A 22,782-nucleotide genomic window follows, 5' to 3' on the forward strand; every position below is an offset into this window, starting at 1 on the left:
CCCAGGGCTCTTCAGTGCCATCCTCAAAGCTGGTTAGTGCCGGGAAGTAGGGCAGTGTTGGTTCCAGTTTTCTCCCAGGAATGGTTTAGGGGGTCCCAGCCAGCCCTGGGAATGAGCCCCTCAGCACCATGGCAACCACAGCTTAAAAGGGGCTTCTGCTGCCCCTCCCCAGCCTATCCCCAGTCCAGCAGAGGAAGGGGAAGCCAAGCTGGCCAACCTGCTACAAACAGCACCGAATCCAGAGCCCAGCTGCACACAGACCACCTCCTCTTCTGGCCAGATCCTGTTGCCAGCACGCCATCTCACACTGGTGACTGGAGCCAAGTGTGGGGTGGGCCTTTGCTGCAGAGGCCTCTGGACTGTGGGGACCGCTTCGGGGGGAGAGGGGCAACCGAGCGAGAAGCCCCAGGGGAGTGGTCTGGGGGACAGCATCCAGGGAGACCGTTCCGCGTCTCCTCCAGGGCAGGGAATGGGTCTGGGCTGGGGTTGGGGCCACTGAAGCAGGGGAGCAGGGGCCAGGCAGGGCAGGCTGGGGGCATCTCCAGCCTCGTGCCCTCCAGCTGGGCCAGGCTGTCTGTCACCGGTGTGATGTCATCCAGCAGCTCAATAGCTGTGGCACCAGGAAGGGATTGAGGGGAGGAGGCTAGTCAGAGCTTAGGCCCCAGACCTATTCAGCCCTGAGCATCACCTGTCACCATCTCATGGTACCAGGAACCCTGCTTGGCCAGTGCTTGGAGTGGTTTCCGAGGAGCGGGGGTTTCAATTTTCATTATGTCATCACGGCACTGCTTCCACTGGCTCATGTCAAAGAAAAGCCGCCACAGGAGCTTCCGTCCAGCTCTGCAGGGCTCCCCGACTCTCTGCTGGAAGCGTGTGTGTCACCTCATCCTCCCCATACTGGTTACTGATGCTCAGGGTGAAGGGCCGGCCCACTGCCTGGTCCAGCTCCCCTGCCCGGACTGGAGTCTCCTTGTTGATCACAGTAAACAGCGGCTCCTCCGCAGTGTCTGTGTCTTCAGGTTGACGGTAACAGAAGCTGTTTGTGCCTCTCAAGACTCCATGCACTCGCACCCAGTCCTGCAGCTCCCCAGCCTGCTGCACTCTGAGGGTGCCACTTGCAGTAGGCTGAGTCACGCAGAAAGGCTGAGCCACCAGACGGCAACGCACGCTCCCATCAAGGGGCAGCCAGGCGGGGTTCTCCTTATGACTGGTGAAGGTGAGGTCACGTGTGTGGAGCCCGTCCTGCACTGCTGCCAGGGCGAGAGTGGTACAAGCCGAGAGGTGGTAACGAGGACCACCAACAGCTGGGGTGCGGAGCGAGATGGGACTGCTTCCCGAGCCCCTAGCTGTCTCCAGCGACGCCCGCACACGCCTCCCCGAGGAGCAGCCCAGGGAGCTGCTGAGCTTGGTGGCAAGCCTCTTGGGGGCCCCCCACCAGGGCCCCCTCCTCTTCCAGGCAGGCCCCATACAGCTCCAGCCGCAGTTCAGAGTCTGGCCCTGCCTCGGCAAAGAGCACCTCGTTGTGAAAGGCGATGGCTGTGAGGGTCCCGTCCACCAGGATCACCTCCGTGTCCTGAGTGCATTCCCCGATCTGCAGCAGCAAGAACACAGCCCGACGGTGCGGCTCGCCTTCGTTCTTGAAATCTTCTGTGTCCTTCCACATGAGTGGAATCCGGAGGTCAGAAATGCAGACCTGGCCGCGGCAGGGGGAGCGCTCAGCAGGTGGCCCGCTGGTAGGAGGCCGCTGGCCTGTCTTCCTCAGCACCTGCGCATCCTCGCGCCGCTGCAGCTCGCCCGTGTAGCCGGGGGTGCGGCTGTTGCACACCAGCACGCTCTGGGTGGGAGCAGGCCACCGGCAGCTGGCGGGCCCCTTCCCTCATCCGGGTCTCATGGTGTAGCGTTCTTTGCGACTGTGTCCTCCGGTGGGTCACAGAAGAGGCTGAGCCAGCAGCGGCTGCGTTTGAACTCCATCTCCAGGGTGGAGCCGCTGGCCGCGGTGACCCGGCTCCGGTGGTTTCCGGAGAACATGCTGGCGGTCCCGTGCTTCTGCCTGCCCTCAGCACTCCCCACGCTGCCCGGCTCTGCCTTGTCTCCTAGGCTTCTGTCCCTCGACTCAAACCATACTTTTAAAACTGTTGAAACCCTGGTTTTTCATTCCGCAAGCTGCTGCTTTGAAACAGTCATACAGATATTCTAGAAGCCCTACCGAACTTCAAGAACTTCTTGGTGAGAAAACACTAGTGTTGTTTTTTTAATGCAGAAGATTAATCATACCTGAAGTGAAAATTGGCTTTAACATGGACATTGGTGGGCCCTCCATGAGGTGTGAAGCTCTGGCTGGAATGGCCCTGAGCGTTGGTTCCGTTGTTAGAAGGCATGTGCACGTTTCCTCAAGTTGCTAACTGCTGCTACTTGGAACTCTCGAGTGGCTTAGGTTTTAATAGCAGTAACAAATATTTGTTGATGGCTCCCACTGTGCTAAATGCTGCTTCTAAATCCTTGACAGTTGCTGTAGATCTAATCCTCGTAACAGTATGTGACTGAAGGGATTTATGCTCCCCGGTTATAGATGAGGAAACTGAGGCACAGATAGTTTGATTAAATTTTCCCAGGATGCTGCTGCTAAGGAGGGGCAGCTACTAAAGTTTGAAGAGTAAAATAAATTTATTCTCATGTTATACCCCAGTTTGAGTCTCGACTGCAGTGTAGAATTACAAAAATTAAAGAAGGATCAACAGCTAGAAAACTGTACATTTGTTCAAGGTGAAAAACAGTTAAAAAAAAAATCACAGAGCACAGGACAGTAGGCAGGAAGAACTCTACTTAGTGTACTGACCTTCAAGTATGAACAAGATGCCACTGGTACCCTGTGTAAGCCTTGAGTGATGCAATACAAGTGTTCCCGTACTGGTTCACTTTTCCTTTGAAACTAGAAATATTTTTTTTGTAGGAAACTGAACGTTGTTAGGATTATAATCTGTATCTTTTTTATTTTTTAAAGGACTCAACTCTGTTTTTTTATTTTTGGCTGTGTTGGGTCTTCGTTGCTGTGCATGGGCTTTCTCTAGTTGTGGCGAGCAGGGGCTACTCTTCGTTGTGGTGCGCGGGCTTCCATTGCGGTGGCTTCTCTTGTTGTGGAGCACGGGCTCTAGGCGTGTGGGCTTCAGTAGTTGAAGCACATGGGCTCAGTAGTTGTGGCTCTCGGGCTTAGTTGCTCTGCAGCATGTGGGATCTTCCTGGTCCAGGGATTGAACCCATGTCCCCTGTATTGGCAGGTGGATTCTCAACCACTGTGCCACCAGGGAAGTCCCATTCTGTATCATCTTAACAGAAACTTACTGGTCTATATAACAAACAGGTATTTCTAACTCTACTTTCTAATCAGCCCATAAATTTATATTGACCATTTTATCTTTTGGCCAAACTGTCGTAAAATCGTCATCTCATTGGCCCCTGTCCCGTTGTTTTAGGGCAAAAGTTAATGGAGTCTGAATAATTCATTTATTTGGGTTGATCTTCAAAAGCAAGGGGTAACTTTTGAAATTGCCCAAATAAACGAATCTGCCAGTTTTCCTCATGATTTTTATGTGCCAACTTTGATAATCTGTGGAAACGAACAATTTACATTTCTTGTTTAAGATTCAGTGGCGGTGGTGGTGGTTTTTAAAAAGATGGGAAATATATGGGGCAGTGATGTTTAAACAGAAGATGTGGAGTGTGTTTGAATTTTTGTGTCCTGGAGGTCAGACTATGCAGTATGCGGTTTCCTGGGCAAAATAAGAATCTTCTTATAAAATATTCCTATGACCCAGCACATCATTATCCTCCTAGTCTTCACTTTCTTGGGCATAATGTAGCAAAGGCCTATAATTATAAGGGTTAAGTAAAATGTGTGAAAGTAGTATTACTTGTATATATGGGTATAGTGAGGAAATTAAGGGGAGAGCCTGTGTCACTGTGCCCTTTAGACATCTAAGTGCAGTGGGTAGTCTGAAACAGTAGGTATTTCTTAAGGGTTCAAGACGTTTATGGCCAGACCACAAGAAAGAGGATGTTGGGGTGGCAGTCACTTCCACACTGGTGCTTATTCGAACACAGCTCTGTTTTACTCTAGCTCAGAACAGCAATGTCTGCTCAGGGGCAGATGAGTTTTAAGAATGTGCCTGCCCTTTATCCTTTGGGATTTGTGGGTTCAGGCAAAGCACATTCTTACTCTTTTGTCAACCTTGAATTTGGATACATTTCTTCTGTAGTCTTCCACATGCTCACCTCCTGATTTTTAGCCGGTAGGCCCCTTCTTATCCTTGTTCACAAATAGTGAATTTTGTAACTCTTAAGATGTTATATCCAGTGACCCAGCTTGTTAAGAGGAAAGTCCCAGTCATTGCAGCTTTGTTTTAGAATCAAGGCCGTCACTACACCTCCTCGCCACCCTCTCAACACCTGCCAATAACAAGTGGAAACACTTTCCTATAAAGACGAAGTACGGCCTTCATGTGGCAGAAGGGGGATTGAACTTAGGGAAAAACCATATTGTTAGAATGATACTTCAATATTATATGCAAAATACCATCGTGCAGTTAGTAGAAATAAATGCTGAAGAGCTCTAAGGAAGAGCTGGTAAAGTTTGATTGACCTAGGGGAGGGTTTGGCAGAGAAAACCGCTTTGGAATTGATATTCTTTTAGCCTGTAACACAGACTTGGGTGTCTGTACTCTACCTGCTGACTAGGATACTTGGAAGAGCAAGTTTGGGTGTCCATGCTTGGGGACAGTGACAGGAATGGGCAGTAAGAAAAGCATAGCTGCCATACTGGATGATATTGGGTCTTACGTTTCTTGACTTCAAAAAGGCATAACCACGGTATACTCCAGAGTAGAATGTATTTCAAGGTGGTGAAAGGGAAAGCCCAATATATTTGTCAGCTTACGGAAGAAAATTGGTTGACTTTTGAAATTTTTCTGCCATATGATAGACATTTTTGACTCTCGCAGAACACGTGATGAGCCTTCCTATGTTTCACGAGAGAAGAAAGACACTGTTTTTGTTGTCCACTGTCTGTACCCCAGAGACCTTGCTGAAAAAAGGTATTGGATACCTTCCTTTGCTTGTAGCCTTTCTTGCTCAGCCTCGTAGCTCTGTCAGCCTCTCAGTAGTTGGCCCTTGATGTTATACTCTGCCCCTTACCCTCCGTGTAGGGTTTCTTGACCCAAACTGGTCATGTTTGTCCACCTTCTTGACAGTCCCTTTTACGTGTGTCTTCAGATCGTTTGCCTTGTTCTTCTTATCTTGTTAAAATAATTTCTGAATTGAATGCTGTAGCAAGAGGACAGTTTGCAGTCAGAGTGACCTGGGTTTCAAGACTTTTTCAAGTCTGTGACTTGGTAATGACTAACCTTGGGTGAGTTATTCAGGACCTTTGAGCTCTGGTTTTCTTATCTGTAAAATGATGATACTGTTGAAATCTTAGTCTTTGTGAATATTAAATGGGAATCATATCGTGCCTTATGTATTATATATTCAAATATTATGTAGTTAGTAATTGTTCTTGTCAGTCAAGCTTATTTAGTAGCCCTGGCTCACTTTGGATCCCCAGATAAGGTGCCTCTGACTTCATTTTGCACATCCATCTAGCTGAGAGCTGCCTGCTTCCCTTAGGTCAGGTGGGTTTTTTTTCTGTTGAAAGACTTAGATTTATAATCTCGGCTTTCACTTTGAATGGCCTATTCTCAAGTGTCATTTTAAGTTGATTTGTTATGCTAATGCCTTACAAATACTGTGCTTCCTAATTAGCCCATATGTAATAAGGCAGGGTACCCACCTGCATACTTGCATATTAAATATTCTATGCAAAAAACCCTTAGCTCAGCTTCACACCATGGGGGGATTGTTGCAGCACATGAAGAAGACTGTTCTCTGACTTGAATGGTAGTGACGCATTACGCTAGCGTACATCATGAAGGCTAGGGCTACGTGGTGATTGGAGTCATTTAAAATTGGTTTGGACAGTGTGCTGTTGACCAGAGCACCTTGTGAGTAGTTCTGGTCCTAATTACATCTTTCCTCTAACACCGTAATGGCCTCCTACCTGGCCTCCTTCTCTCCAATTGTCCCCCATCTAATCCAGTTCTATATATGGCTGCTATGTTAATCTTCCTGAAACATACCTCTGATTCTGTCACTCTCCTTATCCTCAACTTTTTAAAAAGCTCCCCATTTCCTGGCGAAAAGGGCCAAACTTCTAAAGTCCCATGATATGGCCTAAATTTCCAGAGTTCCTTCTATAATACTTTTAGAGTGGTTATTAATGGTGGGAAGTTGGAAATGTGTACAGACATTGCCTTGGTGCACATCACTGGGGGACACTTTTACTGGGTAGGGGCCAAAAGTGCTAGAGGGGATAGTCCCACCAATGGAAGATTTTGCCAGAACAGCAGTGAGTTGGACATTAAGGAGTAAAACTAGAACCAGTTATAGGGAAACGTTTTAGCTTAATATGAAAAAAGAACTTTCTAAGAAAGGTGTTCAGTGAGAGAGAATGGGCTGTCCCAGGAAGTTAGTTTCATTTCATCGAAGGCCTTGACACATGAGCTGAATAACAAGATGGTAGGAATATTGTAGAGGGGATTTGACAGTGCATAGGAGGCTAGAGGTACACTTTTAAGTTCCCTTTCAACCCACAGGCCCTGTGATTCTATGGCTTATAATTCGGGAAAATGATAAGACCGATTAGGTCCCCATAGAAACAATGCTTCTGCACTTACATTTCTATACATTCCTCATAAGTGAGGTAGGTTGGTCTTAATGAAGCTTGCTTATACCATGTGGCAATGATCCTGCCTTCTTCCCCCTTCAGTATACTAATTAATATAATTGAACTATACATCAAGAAAAATGGAAGCTGGTTTATTACTGCCTATGATATTTAATTTCCTTTTTAATTGTAACTCATTACAGTTATACCAAGTTGCTAGGGCAGAAGGAATAGCAGCATTTGTGGTTCCATAGGAATTAAGAAAGGAAGAAAACTTCTGTTCTTCTGAAGTTTTCATTTGGAATAGAGATCGGAGTCGGAACCTTGTTTCATGATTTGACTTCTAAGTCCTTCTGTTTATCCCAGGAATGACTTTTGGCTAGCCCTAGAGCAAATTAGCCAGATGCTTATATATTTGATAGGGCTTTCCTTTCTCTTACTAATAATTAAAGTAAAAGAAATCATAATGCAATGTCATTCTAATAATTATGAAAATATTCAAAGTATGTTTAGGTTTGTAATCTCATAAAATACATGATGATAATTACCTGGATTATTCACAATAACCATTTCATAGAGGGGAAACCCAAGATACTGAAATTAGAGAATTATTTGCAGAGCCAAGTCCAGATTCCCATTTCCACTTAAGACAAGTTCCCACAAAACTCTTAGCATTTTCTTCCAGGTACCTTTGTGATCAAGCTATGATATCTGTGTCTCCTCAAGGCTGCACATCTTTTGTCAAGGAGGCAGAGAATAGTTTCATGCCCTGCCTGGCAGGATCCTAAGTAACAGTCAATACCTTATTTACCTGTCTGATTTCCTGTTGTTTCTTTTCTTTTTTCTTTTTTTTTTTTTTGCGGTACGCGGGCCTCTCACCGTTGTGGCCTCTCCCGTTGCGAAGCACAGGCTCCGGACATGCAGGCTCAGCATCCATGGCTCACGGGCCCAGCCGCTCCGCGGCATGTGGGATCTTCCCAGACTGGGGCACGAACCCATGTCCCCTGCATCGGCAGGCAGACTCTCAACCACTGCACCATCAGGGAAGCCCTCCTGTTGTTTCTTGATTGCCTTTCCCAGGCCAGGGAGATTAACTTAAACACACTGACCTCCTTTATGGTTGTTGACAATGATTACCATTGGGGTCTGATTGTTTTCCAGGGAGAAAAGGGAAGTTAATTTAGAAGGATCTTAATCAGAGTAGTAGTTTTTGTGACACATGTGTATGAGTTTGAAAACCAATACTAGGACCCTGCATCCTGACATGGGTCTGCACTCTTGTGCCTGCATTCTGATTATGGTATTGGTCTTCAGGTGAGATATGCAGTTCCTTTGAGGTTAAGCTCTCCGAGCTGTTTAAAGATGGCTTATTTTTCTATTTAAACCTCATTCTGTCATAGGTTACAATCCTTTGGGGGCAGATATGGGTTGTTAGTTTGCTGAAAATAGAACTTAATTGGCTACTGTACCAAGTACTGATTTTTAATTTGACAAGAGAGTCATAATTCAGTCAGCCTGTTAGGTCCTTCAGGTTGTATGGAAGTTAGAAAATGTAACTAAAACCCCACCTGGACCACTGCTCCTATGCAAACCAGGTATGATTGTGGGTTGTGCACAGTGGGGCTTCTGACCATTTGTGTAGCTCGAGGGGCAGTGTCTGCCCTACTTCTGAGGAGTGCCAATGAACATGTTCGCTGAGTTTTTCAACTGCTATATAATATTTACTTGCTGTGGAAATGCGGAGGACTAGAACTGTCTAGCAGATGAGGCATGATCTTCCTCTTTTTGACTTTAGAGTTTCTGCTTTTGCTAAATAGGAAAGAGACCCATTGGGGCAGTATAGTAATGTACATGAAATTACTATACAGTAATTTCCTTGTTTAATTCAACAAAGATATTGCTGAGGTATGGGGACTGGTGGTAAGCCCCTGCTCATAGAAAACTGGGGAGGGATATCAATTCTGGCTCTCTTTCCTTTAAAGGGCAGTTATCACCTCACCTTCTGAGGCCCACATGAAGCACTTTCCAGTACATATGTAGAGTTCCTGTTCCCAGCAGACGTTGAAGCAGATGTACCTGCTGTTACAGAAGTGAAGTCTGACAGCTGTTACCTAACCTCTTCAATATCCTTATTCTACTTCAACCTTCTTAGATTTTTTGAAGCCTTATTAGATATGAACAATTTTTGCCCAAAGGAACTGGCTTCTTCTCCCCATTGACTGACAAGATACTGGTTATCAGACAGTGATTAGCAGAATGTTGTGATTCTCCTTTTCCCCTGATGAGTGTTTGTGTTAAAGACTAACAGCAGCTATAAGCACAGTTGTTTGGTGTCATAAGGAGACGAATTTCCTTCCATTTTTAGCTTTTATATGCTTGTACTTATTAGAGAGGTTGAGTGCTCTTAACATGTTCATAATCAAGGTTACCACCTCTAAAGAGAGTGGTGGTAGGCCAAGCATACTTGTATGTTCCTGGGGACTCTTGTAGTAGCTGAACTTGGACTTCGCCCGAGCCTCTCCTTGCTGTTTTGCTTTATGTGATATTTCATGAGAGTAATTTATCCTCAGTCATGAAGTATTTATTGAGCACCTACTGTGCCCAGATCTTTTTATGCTCTGCCTTGAAGACTCTTAAATTTTCCCTGGTTTGGTTATGACTTTAGTCATGTCATAACATGACTGTAGTTTGGATTTGGATAATTAGTTTTCATGAAGGTGGGCACAAACACCAGTTATTTTATTTTGCCTTTTTGGTTGTATGGAGAGGAAACATGTTAAACTGAGACCTTGGGTTCTCAGGTGTTTATGGCTAATGAAAGATATGGCTATTTATACCATATCCAGATGGTATTCCTAGGTATAAGGAAAACAAAGTGAACAGAAAGGTACTGACTTGAGTTTCTATGTATGGGTCATATTGTAGTGCCCTAGGCACTTTATACATATTAACTGATTTAAGCTTTAGAATACTGTCTCAAAATTCCTCCTCCCCCTGCTGTTGAAGTTCAATCTTTGTCTTAACCATCATTGCACAAACTTTTGGGCCCCAGTTTCAAATATCGCTCTCTTCAGTCTGTCTTTCCATACTGCTGCTCAGGTGGTCTTTGTAAAATTCCAAACACGTCTGTCCCCTTCCCAGAAAGTTCTCTTCGTTCCTCTGTTCTAGAGGTTAACACCTCTGCCTGGCAAACAGCAGTAGCCCCTGGCTGAACTTTCCCCTGCCTTCTTACGCAGCATTTACCTCCTTTTTGAACTCTCCATTCTTTCCTACTGCTTATCTTGTGTGTGTCTGTCTCTGGAACACTAACTCATCCTTCCAGTTTTAAAACTTGAGAAAAGTGCCACACCTCTTCTGACATTATTATTCCTTAAAAGAATGAAAAACGAATTCCTAAAACGTAATTGTGTGTGTGTGTGTAACACGTATTTTTAAGAATAATAAACAGTCCTTCAATCTGGAATAATTTACAATAAATTTGGTCAAATTCAGACTTATTGCTGTCCCCTTTCTTTCATTTTTTGAAAACTGGGGAAAACTTCACCACAAGCCCTAGTTTTACAGACTTGTGTTTTTGAGTCTCTGGTGGATGTAGTGAAATTGACAGAAAGGCTGGAAATGTGAGGATGGGGATGAAGCAGGAAAAATTTTTAAAGGTTCTGTTTATTGAAATGTAGAATATTGGAAGTGCAGTGTGAGAATGGAAAGAACGGAAGAAATCTGGTAGTCATGCAAGGGGGCTGACTTAAAGGAGGGCATTGTAGTGGACCAGTGGAAGGGAGGAAAGGGTTAGTCAGGGGAAGCTAGTTGGAGGATGAACAGCACTGAGGAAACTGGTGAGAGGTGGAGCCCTCCCCAAGATTGTTTAATGACTACTTGAGTTTTGTGAGTTGGTTCCTGATTATACAGAGACAGAAATGATATTGATTCATCTTGTGTGTTCTGATGCATGCTCTTCAAAGAGGAAAGAAAGACAATCCTTTATATAAGTTTATTAGTGGTGAGATGACATTCTTTAAGAAATATCATCCATGGTGACCACTGGGGAACTTGAGCCATCGAAGCCTTTTGGCCTGAAAGTAATTTAACAAGTCAGTATCTTTCTGGGTAACTGTAATTGCTAGATGTTCGATAGTCATGAAATTTAGTTAGCATTCTTGCTGTTGAATTGATTTTTAATGTTTATTTGCAAAACCTTAAATGTGTGTCCAAAGCCTTGAATGCATTCCCAAGTTATCCATTGTGCACTCCCTAGATATGAAATATCAATTTTACAGGCTAGCAAAATGATATTTAATGGTGGCTGACTGGATAGTGTTCAAGAACAATATGTATTAGATACTTAAATTTGTCTATTATCTGACTCGTGGCACAGATCATTGAATTTAGGTGGTACTGAAATTGCAGAAGATCTGGCTGCCTTAATAATCCAAGCTATGCAGCATGTTTATTTAGTCCCAGGATCTTCCTCTTGTCTTCTTTCTAAGCATGTACAGAAGAAAATAAGACAATTTTGGTTTGTACTTTCACATCTGCTTGCATTAGGAAAGATGTCTTTAAAAAACGGTAGGGACGTTTTCAGGACGCTTCTTGAAGCCTGGGGCACACCAGTTTTTTGTGATTTGTTGACATCAGTTTTTTCCTTCTTCTCTAATGTTTGCCTTCTTTGATTATACTTCAAGACCCAAGGTTTCACCACATTTGAATTTTAAATTTTGAGGCTAAATTTGGTCAAGCTGCAGCTGTAAAGGATGTTCTGTTTCATACCCATATCATTTTGTCTTGAATTTCATTTTAAAATGATCACTGTATTTTAAGCATATGCAATGTCTTCTTAATGGCTTCTTGGAAAAAATACATTGTTCAGTTAGATAAGTAAATGAAATTGTCTGGGTTACGGAGCATGACTCACTTAAAATCTCATTTGGAACAATTTCTCTGTCCACCCTTTGTTAACCATATATCCTGCTGGTTTTGTAGTACGGGGACTTGTACAAGAGTTAAAATAAACCATGGAGATCTGGATTTATGGTAACAGTCCCTCCTCAGTTCAAGGACTGTGGATGGATCTCTTTCCTTTCTGCTTTTTCTTTGATCTGTTTTTGGCTTTACTTTCATCCTTTGCTGTAGGTTTCTTAACTGCTTGTTTATTTTTTCTTAGAAAAGTATGAGCATATGCAAACTACAAGGAATTTTGGAATGATTAAATGGATAAATATCATATACATAACCCATATGGGTTGTCTGAATAAGATTCCCCTTTATGATAGGCCAAAATTTGCATATTTGCTTATAGTTTCTCCACCATATCTTTGCGAGGGCGCCTCTGGTATACACAGTAAGCTTCCCTTCCTTGTCATGCGTCCATCTGCTCGCTGGAACCCTTTCTACTGAATCCTCTACCCTGCCACTCATAATTCTTAGGTTGTAATCTTGTTGTAGAATGGCGAGGGATAATATCTGTTACCATTGAACGCTGTATAAAGCTGTTGAAAAAAATGGGATAAAAAAATTAAAGCAATTAATGTTTTCTTCATCCCTTATATCCTCTCTTTTTGAACAGTTTAGCTTTACTGGTGCTAAATTAAATAACGGTAATCTGTTAACTTTACAAAGACATAGTTTAAAGGCATTGGAAACACAAAGGGAAAAGGTATAGCTCCTCGTTATAATTTTTCTGGAATGCTGCAAATAAAATTGACAATTGGTAAATCAATTTATGTTGCAGAAGCACTGGGAGAATAACTGTAAAGAAACGATTTTTTAAGTTCTTAATATAGAGGAGAGTCTTTTAAAACCATGAATAATCACTAGTATTCTGTTACATTGGGATTTTTTTTTCCCCTGAAGTAAATTTTAAACAGTTCTACTTGATTTCAGTTTGGATCCATCAACAGAATAGTCAGCTAAATGCAGACAGGACAAAGTGTTAATTTACCAAGTATGAACACATCACCACTTGGGGGTTAATTCTAGTTTCTTTGGAAATAGTCTCAGGCCAAAACTTTGTCGTTAAAGCCTGTAATCTAAATATTTCCTGTGGATTAGGCTAGATTAAATTATCTGTCCCATGTGTTCAGAATTCATGTGGATGAGGTACACACACACACACACACACACACGCGCGCGCGCGGTGGTGGTGAGGTGGGCCACAGGTTTGAGCCATCCTCTCCTCAGAGTCTGGTTCTATCTGGCATTTCACAGTAATAGCAGACATAATTGCCTTCTGATTTTTAAGGCTGTATGGCTTTCTTGATAATAATGGGAAATTGGTTATTCATTTGAGTGCTGTTGATTAGTGTTGATGTTTTAATGTCTCACAAGTATTTCTGTTATCTGTCTGCAGATCCCAGGGGCATCTCTACTCTGAAATTTGGGGCTTCATTTATTTTCCTTCTCTCTGCTCTTTCCTGCTGCCTAGCTCCCAATTTGGATTAAAACTTAAACAGCTTAGGCCTAGAAGAAATAAGACATTTACACAATTGCAGATTTATTACTTTTGAATTTTTAAAAATGAACTTTAAAAGGTTTCTTTTACATTTTTAAGGTTTCCAAGTACTGCCCATATCTTTGGAGACTGACAGTGACCTTGGGGGAGGGGAGGGCGAAAGAGACTCATCAAAACATTTTCTAAAGAGATCAATCTTCTATTTCCTTTCTGTGACCTGATTTGGTGAAGATATTTTCACCTCAAAGGAGGATCTTAAGAATACCATATATTTTCATTTTTAGGTGAACGGATGCAGCTTTGATGTTCTCATGCCTTACTTGAATGTGAATGTTAAAGCATGGCAAATTTTCAAGGAATCATAGGGAACTGATCCATTTTATGTAACATTTACAGACTGATGGGCATTTAGAGATAGAAGGAACATTTAGCATTTATCCCCAGCCACTTTTTCCCCCCTTTTCTAACAGGAGGAAAATGAAGCCCAGAGAGATTAAGTAATTTCATTCAACAAACATTAATTGAATGTGTACCATATGTCAGACCCAGTCCTAGGAGCGGGGGGCTACAGAGATGAATAAGTTTAATTTCCTGTTGGAGATAAATACGTAGTTTTCAGATCATACAGTTTGTAATTAGAAGGATAGGAAGTAGAATATTTATGAATCATTCATAATCAGATCTTTATATGATGAAAATTATGTCAGCCCTTTGTCCTTCCCCTCACCTTTAATTTATTAAATCATCCAATAAAGATGATTTTCACTTATTTACTTGTTTTGTGGGACTAAATCTGGTGTTCTCCCTTGGCTTCCTTCTTTTGGCGACCACTCTTTCTTGAAAGATTAGTGTACCCTAGCCACCCTCATTTTATCAGCTATTCAACCTGCTAAAACTGACTGAAATTGCTCTTGCTGAAGTTATTGCCATCTTGAGTGGGCACGTTTCTGTCCTTATTGTGACCGCTTTGAATGTGCTGGCTCTGTCTTCTTAAACTGCATTCTCCCTTGGCTCCTTGGTGGCCTGATTCTCCTACCTCTTTTCCTTTTTCGTTTTCCCTTTATGTTTCCACTGCCACTTCTTACTTCCCCAAATGGGCCACACTTTGGCACATCTCTGTAGCAGTTGGTCATCCTTCAAGACTCAGCTCACATCTCATCTCCTCATGAAGCATAGCTGACCTTTTGAAGAATTGAGGCACTTCAGTTTCTCCGTTCTTAACAGCACCTTGTATTTCTTTACCAATCCTGTAATTTTGTGGTTTGTATATCAAGCTTCTCCTTTTGAGTTTTTTTTCTCTCTGGAGAGCAGGGACGATTTTTTCCAGCGACTGGCACATGATGCTGTTTTTGTACTTTAATGCAGAATGACTTCTTTCTAGCTCAAGCCACCTCTCCCCTCCCCAGCAGTCCATCCCTCTGTTTCTCTCTCCGGTGCTCTCCTGGGTTCTGTGTGCTAGGCCAGTACATTGCTGACAAGAAATGACCTGTGGTGACCTGCTGCTAATGGTAGATTTATAGTGCCATCAACTGTCAGTATATTAATTCACTTAAGACGCTTAAACATAACCCTTAGTTACACTCAAATCGATTGGTAAATCTTTTTAAAAATTCATAAATTATACGTGCATTAACTTGGGCCTATTCCTGTCTGATTAAATCTTAGTTCATAATTAGTGTAAGACAACTAACTGAAATTTTTCACAGATAAAATAAGGGGATTTTCCAGTTCTCAACACAGTAGTGAATATCCTACATAATGGTATTGTTTTCATATTTAATTATAACCTAAACATCTATGGTTCGGGTGTGCTGGGCAGCATCCCATCCTGCAAAAGACCGTTTTTGTCTTTAAGGAAATATAGTGTACCGCAATTAAAAAAGAGCATGCAGATTGGTTTTCCACAGTGCCTAATTCTCTGTCACATGGCCGAGATAGGACTTCTAAGCCCATTAATAAGCTGATCCATTTGCTGAACTAGAATGTTTTTCTCTTGTTTCCCCACTGCATTTGGGTTGCTGACCCTTTATCCTTTGCTGTACACTTGTCCTTGATTAAAATTAGATCAATAAAGCTAAATCAAGGAAAAAAGGAATATCCTCGGTAGAATAAGTGACCATATATTACCATTAAACTGTTCAGAAGGAAATATTAGGTGCTTTTTTTTGTTTTGTTTTTACTTACAGCCTTTTATTTCTGATTAGTACTGATAACAAACCGTATGCATTATACCTTATTTTTTGGAAGTATGGCAGTGGGGATGTGGATTTTTAAGCTGCTGGTTCCAAATACTTTGTCTTTTCCAGTAACCTCCTGGTCTTGGGTTGTGTTCAAATCTGTAAGATTTATTAGGTGAACATTCTGTAGCTAAGTGGCAAGATGTTCTGTCTTCTCATTAGCAGTGACCCTGGATAGTTTTCTCACATTCAGCAACATTTGTTAGGAGCCGCCAGCATCCCTGTCACCTAGTGGTGAGGCAGAGGTGGGTGCCCGGTGAGGTCACCTCGTGCACATCTCCACTGGGGGCAGGGGTGCTTTGTAGGGAGTGCTCAGGGCTGAAACTGGTTTCCCTTTTCTTTTTGCATATGAACTCTACTCCTGTAGTACAAAGAGCTTATTACTTGGAAGAAGAAAATGACTTCTCTCTTGCTTTAAGCTGGAGAGGGCATCATAGGGTCCTTAGATGCCTTGTAATAGAATCCAGTGGCCATGGATTTCGGAGTTGGTTAAATTAGAGTTCAATTTTTGCCCCTGCCGTTTTCTGCTGTGGTGAGCTTTAGTCTAAATTACACTGAGCCTCTTTTCCTTCATCCGTAACAAAAATATTGTATTTGCTGACTGTTGAATTCTGTTGAGGATCAAATGAGTACAGTGGGATTAAAAAGGGGAGTCAGATGCTGTTTTTAAGCTTAAATAGTTTCGAATCACCTATGAGATATAAGACACGTATATACTGACTTGGGCCAGATGAACCAAGAGAGAAGACAGGATATTTGCTTAGAGAGCTCAGAAGGTTTCCTGAGGATGGTGGGTGGCATTTGAGTATGGCCTTGCAGAACGCTTGGCATTTTATTTATTTATTTATTAAAAAATAGATTTATTTATTTATTTACTTTTGTCTGAGTTGGGCCTTCGTTGCTGCGTGTGGGGCTTTCTCTAGTTGTGGTGAACGGGGGCTACTCTTTGTTGTGGTGTGCAGGCTTCTCACTGCGTTGGCTTCTCTTGTTGTGGAGCATGGGTTCTAGGCACGCAGGCATCAGTAGTTGTGGCTCACGGGCTCCAGAGCGCAGGCTGAGTAGTTGTGGGGCACGGGTTTAGTTGCTCCATGGCATGTGGAATCTTCCCGGACCAGGGCTCAAACCTCTGTCCCCTGCATTGGCAGGCGGATTCTTAACCACTGTGCCACCAGGGAAGCCCATGTTTGGCATTTTAGTAAGCAAAGTGTTTAGCATTGAGATTGCAGTCACATCCAGGCACTGGAATAACGTAAAAAGGGGAGTAGAAAATTCAGTTATGGGGCTTGTTCGGGAAGGAAATAATTTGGAATATAGTGGTTGGGATCAGAAGTGGGCTAGCATGTTTGATTATATCCATAATTTATACCTTTTTGTAGCCAACAAAAGATTAGGATTCATATCAGAAAATTCTCATGTTTATTTGGGTTTTGAATTTGTTAACATGCCATGGCTTCTCCCAAATTAAATCAGAATATTACCTTGAATGAGTTCCACTTTTTTCTTCCTTGTGGTTAAAAAACGCATAACATAGAATTTACATTCTTAACCATTTAATTGTATGATTCAGAAGTGTTTAAGATATTCCCATTATTGTGAGACAAATCTCCAAAACTACTACTTCATCTTGCAGAACTGAAGCCCTATACCCATTAATCAATTCCTTTTCCCCTTCCCTTCAGTCTCTGGTAACCATTTAGCTCCACTTTTTTTCACAGTTGGCTTAAGAGAAGTTTCTAGAATTCATCTAGCAATATTGCATGATAAACTATGTAATAGCAAATCTGATGTTATTTATCTCATTTTTCCATCTGGCTATAGTAGAAAAATGACATTTCATTGGTGGCGTTGTGAGTTTGGCCATCCCCACTAACCCTCACATTGTGTGTATGTGCTTCTTTGCGCGATATGGTAACCACGCTGACACAGGTAAGGTTTTTACTTTTCCATCTTTACTGTGATCCCAACTTAAACCACGAATATACACCTGTTATGGTTGGTCTTTAAAATCACAAAAAGATTCACTACTCATGAGCGTCTAGCAAAATATTGGGAAAAAAATAGGGTACGTTGTTCTCTTACTGCTTAAATTCTTAATCTTGTAGACTCTGTGGATTCGACACCTACTGGCTTGGAAGTCTTCCCTTTACTCTGGTGTGATGCTTGTGCTACCAGCCATTAAATACTCACGCATTACTCTTCATCAACTATTTTAACTGTGGAAGCTCTTTGTGTGCACTCCGACCATTTTTCTTGGTGTTTTTTTTTTTTTTTTTTGGTGCACATTTTACATTGTAGGTAGTCCTGCTGTATTGGGATTGGCCAGGTATAGAGGTATCTGGAACGGGTAAGAGGCAGTATTCTCTCAGGAGACAGTTGATGATCAAGAGAGTTGGACTGTTCCCCTCTGATGGTTACAAATTTTGTCTAGTTACGTAGAGAGGTGCTTTTGGCCACAGTGGCAGGTCAAGAAACCACAGCAGTTATTTTAACAGAGATGACTTTACATAAGGAATTATTAATCAGGTATGGAAATACTAAAAAGGTAAAAAGAGAACCCTAAGGGTCACATGGAGGTTTTAACCACACGACACAGCTACAACCTCTGGGTAATCTCTTTCAATAAGAGATTGAGATATGAAAACTTCAGCATTTGGAGGATGGACCAAGTGGGCCTCAGATCTCTGTTGAGCCAATGAAGGGGGGAAGAGTAACTCCCTGGAGCTGGGCCCCAGGCCTCCCAGGAGGGGCTGCCAGTTGATTGGTTCTGGTGACTCTGAGGGAGGTGTGTTGAGACTGTTTCCGCGAGTGTTGGGGAAACGGCAAGCTGGAATCCATTGGTGCTACTGGAACAAGCTGCCATTGCTGAGAAGAAGAAGAATTGCTGTGGAGGAGCTGACTGGAATAGGAAAGAGTTTGTCCCTCTTTCTTCCTGTCCATTCTCCCTTTAACATCCCCTATTGGCAGAGCCTAGCAGGGAACCAGCTGGCAAAGCAGAAATGTGGTTGGCAGTTTTCCCACCCCGTCACCACAAAGTGGAATTTTAAAAAGGCTAGGTTTAAAACTGAGTGACAGTAGCTTCATAACTGGCACAAATAGTGTGTCCAACTTAGTTAATCTCCTTGAGCTTCCCAGGAGCTGGTGGCCTTGGGTAGGCCTGCATTCCGTGCTGAAATGAATTGACCCTTTCAGCTCTGTGTGGGAGGTGCCTGTGGAACCGGATGTGAGTGAAAAGCCTGTGCGTGATGGCAGTTCTTGCTACCTCAGTGGTTGGGAGGCAGGTGGTAGAGAAATACTAGCCTGGGCTCTTTTGTGGTCTTTTGCTCTGGCATGATGTTATGTTTTTTCTCTGGACACCTAACTTCTCAGTTGAGAAGAGCTAACATGTTGTTCCAGCTTTATTGGTTGCTGTGGGGATTAGAAATAATATGAAGCGTAGAAATTTAAGGTAGAGAGACAGCCTTTTGTTTTAAGGGGGTTAGGTCGGAAGGCCAGCTATAGGCGAGGAGAGTGTGTGGTTATCAAAACGGAATGGTGACGTGATTGACCTAAAACCATCGTTAAACAGGCACAATTAAAGTGACATTACATAAAGCAGGAGCTAAAACTGCCTTGTCACGGACCGAGGCCCTGGTCTCAGGTACCCTGTCCTTCCTCACAGAGATGAAGAGCTGTGGGTACCACCCACTGGTGCAGGGCGAGATGCCCCCTGCTCACGCCTCCTGCCTCTGAACTTTACCTGGCTGTTCGGAAGATCTGGTCACTTGTCTGCTTGTTCACTAGGTGCCAACAACTGTCACAAAACAACCCCAACACATTCCTGAGTATGTTTCTTTCATCTGGGTGGAGGGCTAGTCTCTTTCCCAGGAGCAGCCTCCACCGGGTCTGGATTCAGCCTTGTCAAGGCCCCTTTCTGCCGTCAGCCAAGCCATGCCATGTATATATAATGACGTTGCCTTGCCACCTGGGTCCTGCCTCTGAATGTCTGTGCTGTTCACAGTTCTGGTAATTTCATTTGCCCATACTTCTTCATGGTGGTAGTTGGTGATAGATGCTATTTTCTTCTGATTGATGACAGACTGTACAGTACAAAAGAGTCATCTTTGTAGGGTTAGAATGATATCTGTCCTGAAAAAGTACAGGCCCCATTTTGCTGAGTATTTAAACACAGGCTGAGAGTACTTTGAATTCTGTAGATAAAATATGTAGCAGTAGACCTGGCAGCCTGATTTAGACCTTGGAGTGATGTAGCTGGCAAGGCAGGATCTCAGTGTCTAAAGGGAGGCCTAAGCTGTGCGCTTACATAATTCAGTCCTGTGCTTCTGAAATGCACCACACTTTATTGCACAAATTTGACTGGAAATCTGGCTCAATTGGAGGTTCCACTGGCACCAGCTAACTAATGGTGTCACAACCAGCATCATTTTCCCTTCTGTGTGGTTCCAGGAAGAAACTTTTAATAATAATTATTATTTTTTAATACAGTGGAGAAGGGAAGGCATTCACAAAGAAGCATTTCTCTAACAAAATGGTATTCTTTTCTGAATGGGCTCACCCGAGCCTGCTGTCTGTTACAGAGAAAATTGCCTTCCTATTGCAAGAGGTTTGTTTTCTTTTCCTCCGGAGCCTTCCTCCTCTTCTAGAACTGTGGGAGGGCCGGTGGCACATCACCGTGCTGGATGGATTTCATCTGGCTTGCAGCCTGTACTTTAAGTAACGGGAGTTGTCTCTTCTGAGGGCACTGGATCTCCATTTTTAGCCTGGGGATGAAGGGTGAGAAATGTGGGAGACGATTTCTCCATTACTAGAAAACAAGATTTGGGGCCAACTGGTTAATTATGAGCTTCCAGTGAAAAGGAAAGAGGTTGCAGAGGGGCAGAGCCAGTTGAGATATGCCGGTCCCTGCGACTTTCCATGACCCTGCAGACCCCCAGGCCTGCTCGGGTCCTTGAAGACCCCCATTTTCCCTTCTGCTTTTAAATTCTGGTTTCTTATGTGTAGATTTTTTTGTGTTCTCCCCAATGAAGGTGTTTCCCACGTTAACATTAATTCGTGTTTGCACGAATCTTCAGAACTATTAGCTCTGTAGAAAGAGGCCTTAATAGAGACACTATTTTGATTTCTTCTCGGCTTCTTTTGCTCATTTGAGCAGCATGTGAAGGGTGCGTCATGCAGCAGAACTTCACACCTCTTGGTATTGTCACAGACTACCCTTTTGAGGACAAAGGAAGGGCTGTACAGTCTTTCACTATCTTTTTCTTCCATCTTAACCACAAAAAATACTACCCCGGCAATTTAGGCTTAGTATCATCTCAAATTCGTGAATTTTTTAGGGAGGTGGGATGCTGGTACTTTGGAGTCCACATTAATGGAATTATCCCTTTTTATATTGTAGCTTACTATCATTTTATTTAGTGTTGAACTCTCACACTTGATTTTTTTTTTAACAATATCAGTTCAGCTTTACTTGAATTATTATATATGTTCTGTAAGGATAACTATTAGCTAATGATAGATTTGCGAGTGTGTTATTTCAAAGGTCACAAGTAATTGAATTCATTACGTGAAATTTGTAGCGAGAAGAGGATTGCCTTAAAGTTTTGGCCAGGTCAAAAGAAAACACTAATTATTCAGATTTTGTAAAATTGGTTTTTTTCTAACATAACACATTGAAACTACCAGGAGTACTGCTTTTGCATCACTGCTTATAAAGAGCCTAGATTTTATGGTTGTACAGTGAGATATCTAGACTAGAGTCTTTTAAATCATTATTCAGGAATATACTTATCTTTGTGTAGTATAGAATCATGTCTGGTGAAAGTTGCCAGAAGGTAGAGATATTACAAATAGTTCACATTCAACTGGTGCTATATGAGACATTCATTACTAACGGTGATATGGATCCACAGTGATGTTGCCTCCTCCATCTCTTTGAAAGTTCTCTTTATATATTGACCAGTTCCACTTATTCCCCTAATCAGAAGTGCAGTCTGAGTTTAAAAAAATAAATCTTTTAGCCAGGCCTTTTTGCATTCCCCGTTTTATTCTCTCTGCGTGTTGGCATTTTCTGTGAACATGGCACTATACTAGGCACTTCATAGTTATTATTGAGCTCTTTTTTCCTCTCACAGATATTCCCTCCTGTGGTCTGGTAGGAAAGGTAAGACCTACAAGAAGTAATTAAATTATAGTAACACGAGGCAGAAAGTGATTAGTGCTGTAACTTTGGTTTATCTCTTCTGTCTCTTGATATTTTAGCTCTTGTTAACATCCATATTAGATGTTGTAAAACTTAGCTGAGTAGCTTTGTTTCTTAGTAACACGTGTAGATCTGTTCTTTCCCCATGGGGTTCATATTACCTGAAATATTCCTGGAATGTAAGCTTAAGAGTTGCCTGACTTTGCACTAATATATTTAGTCCCTTCCTGATTTTTACAGGATTTTCAAGTCATTTTTTGCATGGGTTTTCACTGCGAAGTTATGTATTACTATAATGCCAGGTGATTCTTAACTTGCTGATTCTTGGAAGGAAACTGAGGCAAGCCGGCAGCCAGGAGCTGCTGGTGCCAGAGTCATTGTCGAGAACCTAGGCCTCTATTCTCTGGATGACAGCAAGCTGCCCACTTACTCTTGATCATTTGTTGCCATCAAATGCTTGAGGAATGTTTGATTTCATGTCCGGGACGGCTCTTTTTGTCTAACTTCAGGAGTGCTGAACTTGAGCTTTGTTCTCTTCAAGGATTCAGTGCCCTTTCTGTCTCATTATCCCAGTCTTTACCGGCTGCATCCTCACCATTCCTCCAGGAAAGGTGGCACAGGCTTCACTCACCCTTGGAGCGGATCTTTATTTTCAGAGCACTGGGTCGGGGAGAGTTTTTGTCCCCGCGCTGGGAAAAGAAGATGAGGTGGGGCTCTGAGGGCTTTCTCACTTTCCCTTTTCTTCCTGGGTTTGGAGCCGATTTGCTGCTGGTTGCATAGCTTCTTACTTGGGAGCCTTCACCTTCTTTTGCCTTGAGGTCTGTGAGGGGCAGACGCTATGCCTGCAGAAGAATTTGTAGCTAAGTGCAGGCACCCCATGTGGTGCCTTGGATAATGGTTTTGGACCCCTTAGAGCCTTAAAAGTATTCTTTAAAGTCTTGACAGGGTCTTGGGGGGGGGGTGAAAAGACCTAATGTTTGACCTCCTCCTCCTGTCCCCTCCCTCGCCCGTCCTCACTGCATCTGCGCAGTAAATAGCAAGAACTTCTGAAAATGCTCTTAGTTGACTCATGTAATTGAGTAGGAGAGCAATCTCCAGAGACAGATATTTTCCCACTTGCATGATGGTCTTGAAAAGGTACTTTGAT

The 22,782-nt window shown here is 42.9% G+C and overlaps 1 protein-coding gene and 1 pseudogene across 3 annotated transcripts in view; one reads left to right on the forward strand and one right to left on the reverse strand.

Annotated features, from left to right (window-relative positions):
• The window catches only part of SND1 (staphylococcal nuclease and tudor domain containing 1), a 424,510-nt gene that overhangs the window by 127,300 nt on the left and 274,428 nt on the right, over window positions 1–22,782 (forward strand). The gene's annotated exons all lie outside the window — the stretch shown is intronic.
• LOC309810566 (rhotekin-like) lies at window positions 120–11,519 on the reverse strand (annotated as a pseudogene). The gene is made up of 2 exons: window positions 689–11,519; window positions 120–610 (listed from the first exon to the last, which is right to left on the reverse strand). The product of its transcript is annotated as a rhotekin-like (transcript).

The sequence above is a fragment of the Mesoplodon mirus genome (assembly GCF_964341445.2).
Source record: "Mesoplodon mirus genome assembly, chromosome: 9".
NCBI lineage: Eukaryota > Metazoa > Chordata > Mammalia > Artiodactyla > Ziphiidae > Mesoplodon > Mesoplodon mirus.